Source organism: Trichosurus vulpecula, chromosome 1 (genome assembly GCF_011100635.1).
Source record: "Trichosurus vulpecula isolate mTriVul1 chromosome 1, mTriVul1.pri, whole genome shotgun sequence".
Taxonomy (NCBI): Eukaryota; Metazoa; Chordata; class Mammalia; order Diprotodontia; family Phalangeridae; genus Trichosurus; species Trichosurus vulpecula.
Window position 1 is genome coordinate 199,287,626 of NC_050573.1, and position 16,355 is coordinate 199,303,980.

Here is a 16,355-nt window from a genome sequence, read left to right on the forward strand (position 1 = left end):
CTGCACATAAGGAAATATACTAGGCCCTAAGGCTTACAAAAATAAAACTGAAAACAGTCCGTGCCCTCAAGGAGCTTGCATTCTATTTTTCATTCCATGAAAGCAGGTAGGCAACTACAAAGCTGAGTGGCCAATTCAACCACAAATTGTATCAAATGGAAGGAATCTAAAGATGCAATTATGAGAATGATACAGACTTGGGAAAGAGTTGGCCGGATTTAGTCAAAGATATTCTTTCAGAAATTAATGCAATTCTGGGTGAATTGGCCTTAAATAATCTTGTTCATTTCAATTTCTTTTTTATCAATTCAGCACAGATTATTAAGCACAGAAATCACATGAAATCACTTCTGCTGCAAGAATGTACATCACAGTTAAGACACTAATTATAATTAACAGACATACTGTATGCTGGTATTAAGTGATCACGGAGGTTCAACTATTTCTTATACATGTGTATCCATTTCACTCTTTACTCACTTTTAAAAGTTCCAACTGAATAATCACCATCAGAAATATTATAATTTGATGTATAAATATTTTGTGAAACCCCAAATTAGTAGTTAATGTGAAATAATGTGACTGACATGTGGAGACACCTTATACAATGTGGCAGATCTCCTGTTAAATTATCCGTGGTATTGGGAACTCGCAGGTCGTTGACTATCCCAATTTAATTTGGGCAGTACAGGACATTTCTAATAATTAATACTGTAATAACACTTAATGATCTGCACTCATGCAATCTGAAAATCCAGCTAATGGTGCAGTTTTTAGTGATTGCACAAACAGCAAGTTTTAAATGTGTCAAACGCTGCTATTTCAGCATCATGATGCCACGCAGGAGACCCTGCCTGTGGGGCTCTCACTGACCCAGACCCTAGAGACTAGACATCGATATGACAGAAGCGAATGGACTGAGTCTCAAGGGAGGTGCTGCTTCCTTGGAATTGGATCTAAGGAAAAAGAATTTGAAGGAAGCCTACTTGTACTTCCTTCCAGATGGGAGATACATTTAAGAGCTGTGATGATAGTCACTAGAGAGGGAGCAAAGAAATTGAAAGGGAAGGAAGAGATAGAAAAGAAGACTATTTTACAAACTTCATTAGAAGAGAATTAATATTTTTGGAGGCCTTCACAGCACATAGGGTTGTAATTTTTTACCCCTTTCTCTGAAACTCCTACTTTTGTACCAGGCACATAGCAAAACTGAGTTCTCAAAGAACTCAGAAGAAAATTCAATACCAACTCTTGTGTTAGAAAAGGTAGATACAAGATCTGTAGTCAGCTTTGTAGTTTAAGTTACCCCTCTTGCATAAGCGACAGACACAGTTAATTCCCAAGTTGTTGCTTGGGTGGAAAAGGAAAAGGGAAGGCCAATTAAAATGCTTGTGATCAATTACTGCCATAACTTTATAATGTAGTAAAATGAATGTTTATGAAAAATATGAAGTATACATAGATACATAAGTGGATTAAAGGATAGCCCTATCAAGATTGGACTTACATTTTCAAACTCAGGTTATTCTTTCTTTAAATAATCTTATATAATAACATCAATTTATTCAAAATAATTATTTTATTGTATTATATAATTATATAATGTAATATAATAAATGATTTTTAAATAAGAGTTTTGTTTGCTCAGAATGATGCCATGACCTACAGAAGCTCTCAGATTTAAGATTTAAATGACTAATAAGGCAAAAATTCAAAGAAGGGGAAAATCACAGAAAAGTGTTCCCACAGAGAAGCAGATACTAGAAACTCAAAGAGTCACGTCACTTGAAAACACCTTTTATCCTTTGCTTCTTTTAGCTTTACCCACCTCTGGACCTAAGCACTGATAGGCATGAATTAAGTCAGAGATGATTTGGAATTCTTCCCAATATTGTATGTATGATACTTTTTGAATAGACTGTGTAGGCTAGACAAGCTTGAGCTTTCTCATAGGTTCTTACCCTTCATACAAAGGATGTTTAGAATGTTTTCATGAAAGTAGTAGCAAATCTAAATGTTTTAAATGTCACTGAATCATATGGTAAACTTATAGAAAGACATGAAGAGAAGCCCAGGATCAAGAGGTATAGGTGGACTGGGGCCTATATTATTTGAGTGGATACCTATATGAAGGAAGTCAAAAATTCATTTGAATCTTTGGGCAGCTCATAAGATGCAAAAATTTAGATACTGTATAAACTGGTTATATGTAAAGAAAAGTGAACTTTTGCAGATGTAATTGAATTGATTCTCCATGCATGCATGTGTGTGTGTATGCATACACACATGCATACATGTATATGTGTATATGCATAATTTCATCAATGCAGGAAACTCCCAATGTGGAACTTCTAAAAATGCAGGTAAGCCCCTATTCTTAGAGTCTTAGAGAATTGCCTGAGAGCACTGAGAAGTTAACTGAATTCCCTAGGACCATGTAGCAAGTATCAGAGGCAGGACTCAGATATTTCTTCATGATCTTATGGCCATTGTCTATGCTCTATGCCATATTGCTAAATCTTTGAATGTCTGTCTTCTCTCTCTTTTCACTTTTTTGTCACAAATGTGTGTATATTCATACATACTATTTGTCTGTATATATGTGTATATATATATAAATGTGTGTATATGCATATATATGTATATACATATATATATATATATCCTAAATATATCTTTTTATAGTATAGACCATAGGCTCCCAAAGTGGACTGTACCATCCCCTGGGGGCACTGGCACAATCCAAGGGGTTGGTGGTAGCCTCAGGTGCAACTAGGGGGCATTGAATAAAAATGAGGGGGCAGTGGAAGCATAAGGAAAGAAAAAAAGATAAGAAAACTTTGAAAAACCATTCACATATGTTTCATCAGTTGTATAATGGAGTTAAAGTTATAGTAATTATGTCATTTTCCAAATAAACACACAAAATGCAAATTATAACGAATCAGTGGTCAAGTCCGCCAACAGGTCTTAACAAGCAAGTGTTGGCAGGTGAGCATGTTGTGCATTGTTGGGAAGTCCAGCATGCATTGGCAGGAACATGTGATGTGCATGTAATGACTTGTTTATAATACTATACTACATGGTTACATGATGTAATATTGCATCATCAAAATTTCAATGCAGGAAAAATAAACACAAATTTACAACAAATTATTAAATTTAAGATGCATCATTTCAAAAAAATATTTTTTAAATGATGCAGATTTTTAAAAAACTTTTAAAGCATTAAAGAAAGTAGATTTCCAGGGGGATGTTGAGTAATTTTTTAAAGGTCATGGTAGGACAAATAAGACCTCTGGTATAGACAAAGGTTTTAAACTCACACCTACAAATATATACATAAAAACATGCAAACATATATGTTGTTGTTCAGTCATTCGGTTTTGTCTGACTCTTCCTCACCCCTTTTGGGTTTTCTTGGCAAAGATACTAGAGTGGTTTGCCATTTCCTTCCCCAGTGGATTTGGCAAACAGAAATTAAGTATCTTGCCCAGAGTCACATAGCTAGTAAATGTCTGAGGCTGGATTTCAATTCAGGTCGTTCTGTATCTAGGTCTAGCACTCTATCCACAGAGCCACCTAGCTGCCACACATACACACACATACAAACATGCACATACACACTCACACACTTACACACATGCATACGTACATGAATATAATAAATTATACTATTTGCTTTATATTGTATCTATGGAAAGAAGACAAGAATGATAGCTACCATTTGTAAAATGCTTTGAAGTTTCCAAAGCAAATTAGGTTGCCTAATCTGAGCCTTACTTCAATCTGTGCAGTAGATATAATACGTATTTTACAACTAAAGAAACCAAGGCTCAGAAAAGTTAAGTAATTTGCCCAGGGTCACAGAACTAGTGAATTTAGTGGGAATTGGACCAGAGTACGGACTGTGGAGTGTTGAACCTGTGGGTATTGGTTTCGTGTATGTCCCTATGGAAATTGAACCTGAGGCCTAGTCTCTTCTGAGGACATACCTGGCACTTCATGGGCTGGCTATACTTCAATCTGATCCTGCTATATGTTTTAGACATAGGATTTAAATCTAGATCTTTCTGATTTAAAGCCCAGCACATTATCCATTGCATGATGTTGGAATGGCATTGGTTGTAGGGAAGAAAAAGAAATGACCCTTTTTCTCATTGACTGAATGTATGTGAGATGGGAGGTCTCTCGAATTGGAGCACCATGGGAAGTTGCCATAAGAAACATTACTAACCGAACAAGAGAAGTGAATGAGAAAGAAAATTTTTTAAAGAACCTTTAAAACCTTGATGTGGGACTGTATCAAGTGGAGTGAATTGAAGTTTTCCACAAAGTCCTTTTACTGAATCCAAAGTTGCTCCTACCTATCCTCTCTTTGTCCTCAGGCTTGAATAGTAGACTTCCATAAGAGACAGCATCTCATTACCAATGAGAATTAAATTAACTACCAAAAAAAGGCACACAACCCTCCAAACTCCATTAAAGTAACATTAAAGGTCTGCTTAAACACAGAAAAACAAGAAAGTTCATAGTGAGCCAGGGCTAAAACCCCAGGCCAACAACTTGCCTTTAGTTAATCAAACTTAGCACTTCAATAGACCTCTTCATAAATGGAATGCTTTAAAAAAATCAACTAAACACATCTACACGACACTCCTGTGAGTTAGGTGAAATTAACCCCATTTTATAGATGGTTAAACCAAGTCAGGGAAGCTAATTGAGAGCATGCATAAAGTCACAAAGGGAGTCAACTGTTGGGGACATATCCCAGTGTAGGTCTTCCTAATTCATTCTTTACCTGGGGCAACCTAATACTTTAAGTACAGTTGCTTTTAATATTCATTCAGTACCCAAAGGGAATCTGGTACTGACTAAGCTTTGGGAATCACAGTTGCACAACTAAATATAAGATAGCAGTCCTTATTGTAGACTAATAGATATCTAGGTAATTAACATGCACACATACATAGAGATGCATATATGTCTATATGTAAGAACCAAAAAATTATATATATTTGTAAATTAAAAGAAAGAAAACTATTTCTCAAAAAACTAGTCAACAGCTAGTCCCACCTTATTGTGATGAGTGTATAGGGGTTATTTGGAAATTCTCCCCTACCAGAATGTGGTGAGGATTAATTAGAGAATGGTTTCTGGACCACAGAAGCATCCTTCTAGGGTTTATTGTACGATCTATTAGTGATTGCCCTGTCCATTAAAGAGAATTTAACTCTTTCTAATGCATTTTTTGTTATTTTTTCCATGCATTTCATTATATGATTTGGTTCACTTTATCTTGAGGTATAGTCATAATAACCAAGTGCAAAGCTTTAAAAGGGCATACTACTGAATGCTCTATGCAATTGTATCATTGAGATGATAGTGTCCAGCATGGTACAGTAGATATCATGCTGAGATTGGAGTGAAGAAGATAATAGGTTCAAATTCTAAATCCAACACTATGATCTGTATAACTCTAAGTAAGTAATGTAGATGTTAGATGCCTTGGTCATGGGAGTTTTCCTACCCTTGAATAGATCACTGATTCACAAATTTTGGTCTTAGTACAATTAATTGAACATGTTTAATTCTGTTGTTGTTGTTGTTAAATGGATGTTAAAACAACAGGATATGCTCATTGTGGTACTTTGGACATGGTAGCTAATCAGATCAGACAACTGGCATCAATCAGTAATCGTTCTGTAAAAGGTAAATAAGATAGTCCTAACCTCAGTAAGAAGACTTATTTTGACTTACATTAATTATGAAGTTAACATTTGAGGTCATCCAGTGTGAATTCTCTTATTTCTCCTCTTCTACACATGAAAGTATCGCCATGATGATCCATTATTTCCTTCTCTCTGATCTCAGAAACTAAGGTGGCCCTTTTACTTGAAAGGGTAACCATTCAACCCAAGCGTGAAAATATTCCCCCTCTCCATCGATTCCCCAAACCTTAAATTCAAATGAGACATGTTAAAAGCTCCTACTATGTCCAACTAAGAGGCAAATGGTAAAGAGGTTTGTCCTATGAAAAATTTATATTACAGTTGTGAATGTGAAGGCAAAGACTGTGTTGTGGTTTTCTCAATCTTTGTAGTCCCAGAATCTAATGCAGTCCTTTGCGTAGAGTGGATGTAGATACTTAATTGCTTGTTCAATTGAATTAAGGTGAATAGTGAATGTCATAAATACTGACATGTAGTATAATAAATAGGATATTGACATCCTCATCATACACACACACACACATAATTCAAAAAACCCTTACATAAGTTGTTTTTTTTCATAGCCATAATTTTTACACACACTAAATGTATTCCTTTTTAGGCACTAAAATAGAATTTGATGCTGTTTATACATTTTCTATGCAAGAAACGCATCAACCATGCCTATCACATCTCTGCAAGACAATCATCCATCATACTCTTGAAGACTTCCGGGGCACATGACCCTTGGGCAAAAAGAGGTGATGGTTGAACACCTTATTATTGAGCAAAATCCAGTCCCTTAAAACTTCCACTCATCCTTTCTAAGTCTATTCTTCAAAGATCAAAAGAAGGTCTAATCCTTCTTTCATATAATGACCCTTCACAAATAAGAAGATAGATACTATACCTGTCCTAAGTACTTTGATGCTCAAGCTGAACGTCAGTTCCATCAATTCTTCATATGGCAAATCCTCTAAGCAGTCAAGGTGGTTCTATAATTGATTCCTAGAATGAACACAATGCCTCAGATAAGTTGGATAATGTAGAATGATAAGCATGTCCCCTGGTCTAGATACTATATTTTAATTAAGGTATTCTAAGTATTAACATCTTTTGAGAGCAAATTCATATTATTGCCTCATAAATCATTTACATGTTGATTTAAATTCTTACAAAAATATTAACTCAAATAATAGCAATACTTTGTATTTAAAAAGTGCTTTATGGTTTATTAAATGTTTTGCATATATCACCTCTATCATGGCAGCCAATAAGGCAGGAGGCTCAGATATTTTTATCCTCATTTTTATATACTGTGCTTCAGTAAAGAGATTTATCAAATGTTATATAGCTAGTAAAGCTATATAAAGCTATATAGAAGCTGATCTCAAACCCAAGTCTTTGGACTTTAAGTAGTCTTCCCCTTATAACATGCTAACTGAAATAAAAATCATACTTTTTTGTTCTGATAAATAAGACACACTCTATTTGTTATTATAGTCTAGCTTAATTGGTTCAGCTATATCATTTTCTCAATATGCTGTGCAAATGAGATATACAATGAACTCGAGTGTACATACCTTTAAAGGCTATTTCCATAAAGGTTGAAAAAATAACATGTGCCATTTAAAGGTCTTAATAAGTAAGTTTTTGATGGATATATCATTACACACAAAATAGCAGTGAAATCATGGACAGGGTTATAACATTGAAAGACCAACAAAGTCTGCCGTAAAACCTTCAAAACTTGTATCACCCTTCTGCACAGACTTCACATCAAACCTTCTCTGTATTGTTTTCAGATTCCTTTCAAGGCTGGATCAGAAAACTACTAATTATGGTTAAAACTAATAACAGGAAAATGTCAGGTACTATGCAAGAGTCTCTTTGAATAGGCTAATTTCACAGGTGTTTTTTTTGTAGCAAAGATTAAACATTTCTCTCTCTCTCCCCCCAACCCCATCCCACTTTTCTTCTTTTCTATACTGCAAATAGCTAGGAGAACAGACGAGATATTAGTAAAAGATATTTGAAAAGAAAATAAATAAAGGGCAGTTACAATAGAATGAAAGCAGAGTTTTTCTTTTCACTGATACTTTAAGCAAAAATTCTCTTAATTCAAGCATCATTAAATTTCTGATCTACCCAACTGCTAGTGACCTTCTTCCCCAAACTACCATATGTGTGTATGTGTATGTATGTATGTATGTATGTATATATATATATATATATACACACATACATACACAGACACACATATATAAATAAAATTTGTTGCTGTTTTTCCAGTCTGCCACATACCACTAGTAGGATTTACACCTTCAACATTCTACATGTGTTATTGAGCAGAATATTAAAATGGAATTTATCTTAGACACAAAAGTTTTTCATAAATTTCAAATTATTTCAACTAAATATTCAACAGCCTATCAACAAGCACTTACTAGAAAAGTGCTTATCTATTTAGATAAGAATATTATATATATGTACACATATACATATATGCTTGTTTATATAGATGATGATAACTAGCATTTATATAGTGATTTAAGGTTTGCAAAGCTCTTTACATATCTTATCTCCTTTGATATCCACAACTCTGGAAGTAAGTGCTGTCATTGTCAGATGAGGAAACTGAGGTTGAGAGAGGTTAATTGACTTGCTTAGGATCACACAGCTAGTCAATGTCTGAGTCAGTATTTGAACTCAGGCCTCCCCGACTCCCATTTCAGCATTCGATTCACTATGGTGCCTAGATAGATAGATAAATAGATAGATAGATGGATGGACAGACAGAGAGACAGATGGATAGATGGATGGATGGATGGATGGATAGACAGAGCTAGGCATACATATATGCAAATATAGATATAGACATAGATATAAATATGGTACAGATATATAGTTAGACATAGATGTAGATATAGATATTGATATACTTTTTACCCATTAGAATGTAAATTTCTGGAAGATCAAGATTATTTCCCTTTTGGCTTTGTATCTCCGTTGCTTTACACAGAGCCCAGAATATAAATAGGATGTAATAAGTGCTTATTGACAGATTGCTTGAATATTTAATTTTCATTGGAAATTAATAAAAACTTCTCTGTTTAAGATAATTCCATTTTAACGTTCCAATGAAGAGCACATGTAGAATATAGGGGCCATATATAGTTGCTGCAAAATCCTGGTAGAGGTATATGGCAGGCTGGAAGAAAACCACAAATAATTACATTTTGACTATTTCCATAACTATTTGGTGCAGGGGAAGAAGGACGGAAAGAAAGAAAATGGGGAAGGGAAGGAGATGGAGAGAGGAAAAGGGAAAAAAGAAAGAGAGAGGAGACAGAGACAGAGAGAGAGAGATTTAAACATAGGGTAAAAGGTTTTGTTTTTTTGAATCATACTTCTCCCTAGATTCATACAAAGAAAGAGCTATAGGTGACTTTTAAGACAATCTACTTTATTTTACAGATATAGGAACTGGTACTCAGAGAGACAGAGGATTTGTCTAAGATCACACTGATTAGCTGCTCTAGGACTAGAACTCAGGTCTCCTTTCAGGCCAGTGTATGTTCCATTTCTGCATAGTACCAGGCTCAGAGAGTACCTGCAAAGTATTGAGAGTCCTTTAATCCTAGCTTTCAATTAAACTAAAGAGTAGAGAGCATCAGGTCCCAGGATCAGCAGAGATCTCTCCCATCGCCATGCAGTATTGAAAGATCCCATGTTGACCCAACTGTCTCAGATGGAGCAAACAGGTATCAGAGTCTTTCTGCCACTGTGCATATAGGGTGTTCTCTATACTTCCTTTTCATCTTTATAGAGTGGCATTCATGTAAGGACTGTATCATATTCTTGGAACACAAGGTACACACTTCACTTGAAAGTCTCACTGAAGGCTAGAGAATTTTCTCTTTGCCATATTAGTGATGGTGATTCAGTAGTAGGACCCAGGGCAAGCAAGATTGAGTCTCGTAAGCCAGATTGCCAGTTATATTTGAGCCAGATGAGCCTTCTCATCTTAAGTATTCATTAGTTACTTCCCTTTACAGGAAGGATATGAGCTCTTGGAGCTACAATTAATCTTCCATTCTGAACTGTGTACTTTCAATAGTGACACCGGCCCATCAGGGATGGGTATCATTATAGGTACCTAGCTCTCCTCATGACATTAATGGATCTACTGTTCGTTATCATATTCATAGTTTTTTTCCCCCATAACAATCATGGAAACAGCTCAAGCATTCATGGCTGGCAATCCACAGGCTGCTTCATCCTTTGAAATTCATAGATTTAGCTGCGTAGTGTCAGATCATTTTTCATAAGCCTTGTTTGCTTGTCAGCATGTCATAGGCAGTAAGGAGCTCCTAGATTAGTACAAATATATAAATCTTGTCTCAGCTTCACCTCACTGCTGTTTAATACTACTTTGCTAGACCACTGTGTTTACTAGCTTAAAATACCTTCTGTTTGGAGAAACGCATATTTATTATTATTATTGGGGCGTTTTTGTGAGATTTCCCCCAGCACGGGCTGACAGGCCGCCTGGCACTTTGTCATTTATCATTGTACACTAAATCTGTCAACTCGAGAAACAATTTCAATAAAAAATTTCTGCATGAAATTACTTCACTACAGAAGAAACCAGTTCTGCCTTTCATATGTGCTCTTCTGTGTCTCTGTTTATTTATTTATTTGGGGGGTGTCTTTTTTTTTAATTTTGGCTGTGAAAGGTACTTAATGTACCAAAAACAATTTGTACAGGCATTATTTTACCAATTGCAAGTGTGTACGCCTTGCTGAGGTCTCCCTTATCTAACTGTTGCTAATACATTTTCATGCTGTGCTCTTATGGCTTCATTTTACAGTTGAGGAGATCACCCACTCCATGCTGTGTTGGAAATGGGACCCTCGTCACTCTGGTCCATAGAGTGCACTTAACATGTGAACAACAAACAACAAAAAGTTGCAGCGTTAAAACATCTTCATCCCCTTTATATTCCTTGCTGAAAACTTAGCTTTGACTTGATTATGCACTGTAATAGAAGCCAACCACAACATGGCAGTCTAAAGAGGAAGCACTGTACCTGTCACGTAAAGGCAGGTCAGAGCATCCAGTAACTCACATGCGCGCACACACACACACACACACACACACACACAGTTTACCCTTTGGCATAAGCATATTTCTATAAATGGGAGAACCCTAGGTCACAATTTTATATTTATCCCAAAAAGTCCAGTGACGTGGACTTCCAGACCTGGAGCACCAGGTCTGGAAGGAGGGAGTCCTGAGTTCAAATCTAGCTTCACTTACTGGCTGCGTAACAAGTCACTTATTCCTCTTTGCCTCAGTTTCCTTGTCGTAGTGGCAAACTACTCCAGTATCTTTGCCAAGAAAACCCCAAATGGGGTCACCAAGAGTCAGACATAGCTGAAATGAATTAATAACAGCAACACAAAGTCCAGATCTATCTGTGCTTTTTTTGAACTGCCAAGAATGACAGAAATAATTACCAGAATCCACTGGAAAAAAAGAACAATCCTTAATATCTTTCACTTTTGTTTGGCTCCTTGTATACCCAATAACATGATAAAACTCCAAGGTCCCCAGTCTACAGAACCAGCTGGGGCAATAATTGCTGTGAAATTATGTTCTGGACAGCTGAAAGGGAAGGCTCGGCATCAGAGCCTCTTGTTTTCCACCCTGTCAGTTTTTTTACCCAGCTATGGATTTGTTGTCATCGGCTCCTGATGATTCTGCTGACACCCCTGTCAGAAAATGAATTTTTCACTCCCCACTTGATTGACTCCATTCATAGGGTGTAACTCTGTCAAAAAATGCCACTCTCAAGCTTGCTCACTCATTTGTTTCCAATTCCTGGGCCTCCGGAAGCCAGCCCTACATGGACATTGCTTCCATATGCAATGCTTCTGAATCATTTTTCAGCTGTTGTTACTTTAAATGTATAATTCTTCTTACAATCTTAATGTAGAACAACCGCTCTGCATTGGATACATCTGAGCTCACTAGGACTTGGAAACAATTTATATGAAAAGATAATAAAGGTTTGGTATATACCTAGTGATCTATCTACGTGTATACATATATGGATATATTGTGCTTGTATGTGTTCATATACATACATACATACATATATATGTGTGTATATATATATATATATATATATATACACACACACATGTGTGTGTGTCTTTATGTGTGTGTGTTTGGATAAAATTTGGGGGGAAATTATTTCACACCATTACCTAAAGGATTTTTGATTTCTTCAGTGTAGGTATTGATCTTCTTCTTCCCCCATTGACAAAGATCACACCCCCTCTGCAACCTTGTGGACAGTCATCAAGTATTGTTTTATTTGATGGTTATGCCTCCCTAATGATGAGCCTAGATCATGGATGGCTAACATATAGTCTATCTCTGGCCCATATTTAAAGGATTTTTAAATTGGTTAGACCCTCCAAAGCTAGGTCTTTGCAACAAGACTTTGTGAGCCCAGGCTTCCCTCCAATCCATTAGATCTATGATCTCCTTGATGTGAGTACTACTTTCAATGGTTCACACTGCAACCCATACATATCTTCTCATCCTATGCAGTTCTTTTCCAGGTTCTTCTCTGACTCCTTCACAGGGAATGCACTCAATATGATTTAAGCCTTTTGGCTTTTTGTGGGTATCAATGGAGTATTCTGGCTTTCCATATATTTTTATTAACTTTCACCACATGATCAGCCCACCATGTTTTTTCTGATCATACCTCATTCAAAGACATTACCTTATTCTACTTCATGATTATCACTGGAAATGTGCTGCACCCTCTTCACAACCATGAGGCATCTTTCTATTGCTTTGGGGATAGCCTACATCTTTCATTCCTTGGGTTTTGTGGTCTTCTAGAATTTTTAATTATATACCCTCATGAGGAAGATGTTTGTATTGACAAGATGCGTACTTGTGATAAGAAACTACTCTGGATGATAAAAAGTACTGCTGATGGAATACTACTTTGGATGATCTAAAATTTTCCAAATCCTATCCAGCGAACTCTCTCCCTCCCATTCACTCTTGAGTCCAAGTCACTTTCTATATGCTATACTTTCCCTAAATTGATATATAATAGATGATGATAGATAGATAGATAAGCTTCTTCATCAATAAGGCGGATAAACTTCTTCAGTTTGGCTGTTCAACTTCTTGTCACAGCCTAGAAAATGATCACATACTCCATTGAAACTTTGATCTCATCGATGTAGGTATTCACTTCCAAAATGCAGATTGCAACTCATACATGCCTACTCAAGTGATATGACTCCTATCTACATCTATCCAAGTATCCACCCAAGTATCAATTTCTGGTAACATTATAAGGATTCCACAGAAGCATATAGCCTATCCGTTGGTTAGCCACTGATCTCTCCATATAACCAGCCCATTTTCTTCTTGATCATATGTTTCTTTAGTAGCATTCTTTACATCATTTCTCTTTTATAATAATTTGTTTGTAATGTGCTACAGGATAGTCACAGACATCACTTGTCTCTCCCAATAGATGGTCTGTAATTTCACTTCTTCAGAGCCTAGAGTATTCTATAGCTGGGTTTTGGCAAAGGACTATGTCACCTTTCTGAAGAACAGTCTAGGTAAATACAAAGAGCCTCATCACTTGTAGGCTGGTTAATTGCTGATGAGTTCTTTGGACAAGATAATCCTTAAAAAATGTCCCTTAAGAATAGGCACTCTTATGCCAGCAATTTCTCCTGTTTTGATCATTAGGCCAATCTCTCCTAAAAATCACAAATCATATTGAAAATTATTGTTAATCTTGGATTCGATGAAAATCAGTATACCGTCATCCATAAAAAGGAACATCTAGCTAGAGAACTTACCCATTTATAGCAAATCTCTGTTACATTTGGTCTTTGTGTAGGATAACCTCTTTCCTGATAGCAGTGAACACCATTGTCTAACATACTTCAACTTGTTTTATTTTTTCTATGACTTTAAAAATTAGAGGATGAACATGATTGGAATTACTGTGGTTTCATTGATCAAAGGAGCCTGTGTTATCTTAGCATTTACATGAAAGATGCCTTAAAGGCTGCGTTTTATGTTCTCTAGTCAAATACCATTTTGTAATAAAACATTACAGTAGGATTTTGTATTCTTCACACTTTTATGTCAATTACTGTGACAATAAAGATGTGGTGTACTATAGAAAATCATTTGCAAAGCCATGAATATTGGGAGCCAAGATGGTAAAGAAAGCATTCATTTGGGTTCTCCCTATATTCCCCTCCAAAGAACTTTAAAATAATGCCTCAAATGTAATTCTGGAGTGTCAGAGCCAACAAAATGTCAGATTAAGATATTCTTACAGCCCAATACAACCTAGGATGTCAAAAAGAGAGATTTGTGACACATGGGTAAAGGCTGTCCTGGAGCCCATGTGGATGAAACATTAGTGATGGGATCAGGTGGTGGTGACAGAAGCATCAGCAGCCTCAGGAGATCTCAATCCACAGATGGTGAGGTAACCTGGGAAGTGCTCAGTAAGAGATTACAGAGGACCCCAGTGCTAGCATTGGATACAGTACCCGATGCTTTTTGGCAATTCTATTGTCTATACCTAGTTCTGGGTATAGGTTGAAGGGCAGGAAGGACCACTGAGCAGTCTCCATTTGGGTCATAAAGGATCAGGGACCCTGAGGAGCAGTATCAATTGCAATGGCAAGGGATTGGGGCTCTTCCTTGGTAAGGACCAGAGTACAAGCTAGGAGAACAGTGACCATACCACTCTTCAAATAACACCACTAACAACTTATAAACTCCCAGAACTAGCTCTGATAACAATAGTGCAAAAAAATTAAATCTTAAGGCACTGCTTCCTCCCCAACACTAAGAGCAGAGCTCAGCTTAAATATAAAATTCAAAATCAAGAAATAAAGTGGGAAAATGAGCAAAAAAAATAAAGTTACCACAAAAAGCTACTATGGTGACAGGGAAATTCAAGACACAAAGTCAGAAGAGGACAATGAAATCAAAACAGCTGTAAGTAAAACCTTAAAGCAAAAACAACAACAACAACTGTGAATTGAATGCAAGTTAAATAATAATTCCTGGAATAGCTAAAAACAATTTTCAAAATTAAATACCAGTGGCAGAGGAAAAATTATGTAAAGAAATGGAAGGAAAAGAAGACAATTATGAAAAGAAAATTAACACCTTGGTAAAAAGAGGCACAGAAAATACTGAAGAATATAATAACTTAAAAAAGCATAATTGACCCAAAGAGAATAAAAAGAGGTACAAAAATTCTCTGAAGAAAATAATTCCTTAAAATTTATAAATGGAGAGGCAGAAGCTAATGACTCCACGAGACATTAAGAAACAATCAAACAAAGTCAGAAGTATAAAAAAAGAAGAAAATTGAAATATCTCATCAGAAAAAAAAAAACAACTGACCTGGAAAATAGGGCAAGGGGGGATCACTTCAGAATTATTAGATACCTTGAAAGCCATGATCAAAGAAAGATCCTAGATATCACATTTCAATAAATTATCAAGGAAAACTGCCCGGATATCTAAGAACCAAAGGGTTAAAAAGAAATTAAAAGAATACACTATTCACCCCCTGAAAGACATACCAAGATAAAAACTCCCAGGAATATTACACCCAAATTCCAGTGCACCCAAGTCAAAGAAAAATATTTCAATTAGCAAGAAGAAACTATTAAAATACCAGGGAGCCATAGTCAGTATCACACAAGATTTAGTAGCTCTCACATTAAAGGAGCAGAGGACTTGGAATATGATATTCCTGAAGGCCAAAGAGCTGTGATTACAACCCTGAATAACCTAACCACTAAAACTGAGTGTAATGTTTCAAAGGAAAATGGCTGTTTAATGAAATAGAGTACTTTAAACAGTCGTGATGGGAAAAAAACAGTTTTGACTTTCAAATACAAGACCGAAGAGAAGCAAAGAAAAGGTAAATATGAGAAAGAAATAGTAAGGAACTCAAAGTTGGATGGTTTAACCTTTCTTTATTGGAAGATGATACCTGTAACTCCTAGGAATTTCATCATTATTAGGGCAGTTAGAAGGATTCTCCATAGAAAGGCCATGTGAGAGAGTCAATTAGGTTGGAATGTTGCAAAAATTGGATAAATGAGAAAAGACAATGCCTTGAGAGAAGGGGAAAGACAGAGCAAGAATAAGGAAAATTGTCTCACATAGAAGAGGTATACAAAGAAGAATTTTTACAGTGGAGAGAGAAATGTTGGGGGTTAGGGTGGGGCAAGCAGTCCTTGACCCTTACATCTAAATTGATTCAAAGTGGGAAAATGTATATGCATACTTAATTCGTAATAGAAATTTATCTTAGTCAACAGGGAAAAAGGAGGGAAGGGGATAAAGGAAAGGAGAGGTGATAATGGGGAGGGCAGATAAAAGAAGTCAGTAGTCAGAAGTCAAACTGACTTCAGAGGAAGGGCAGGGTAAAAAGGGAGACAGAAGGAAAAACTGAGGAAAATTTGATGGAGGAAAATGAACGGTTAGTAATTATAATAGTGAACATGAATGGGATGAACTCACCCATAGAACAGAAGCAGATAGCA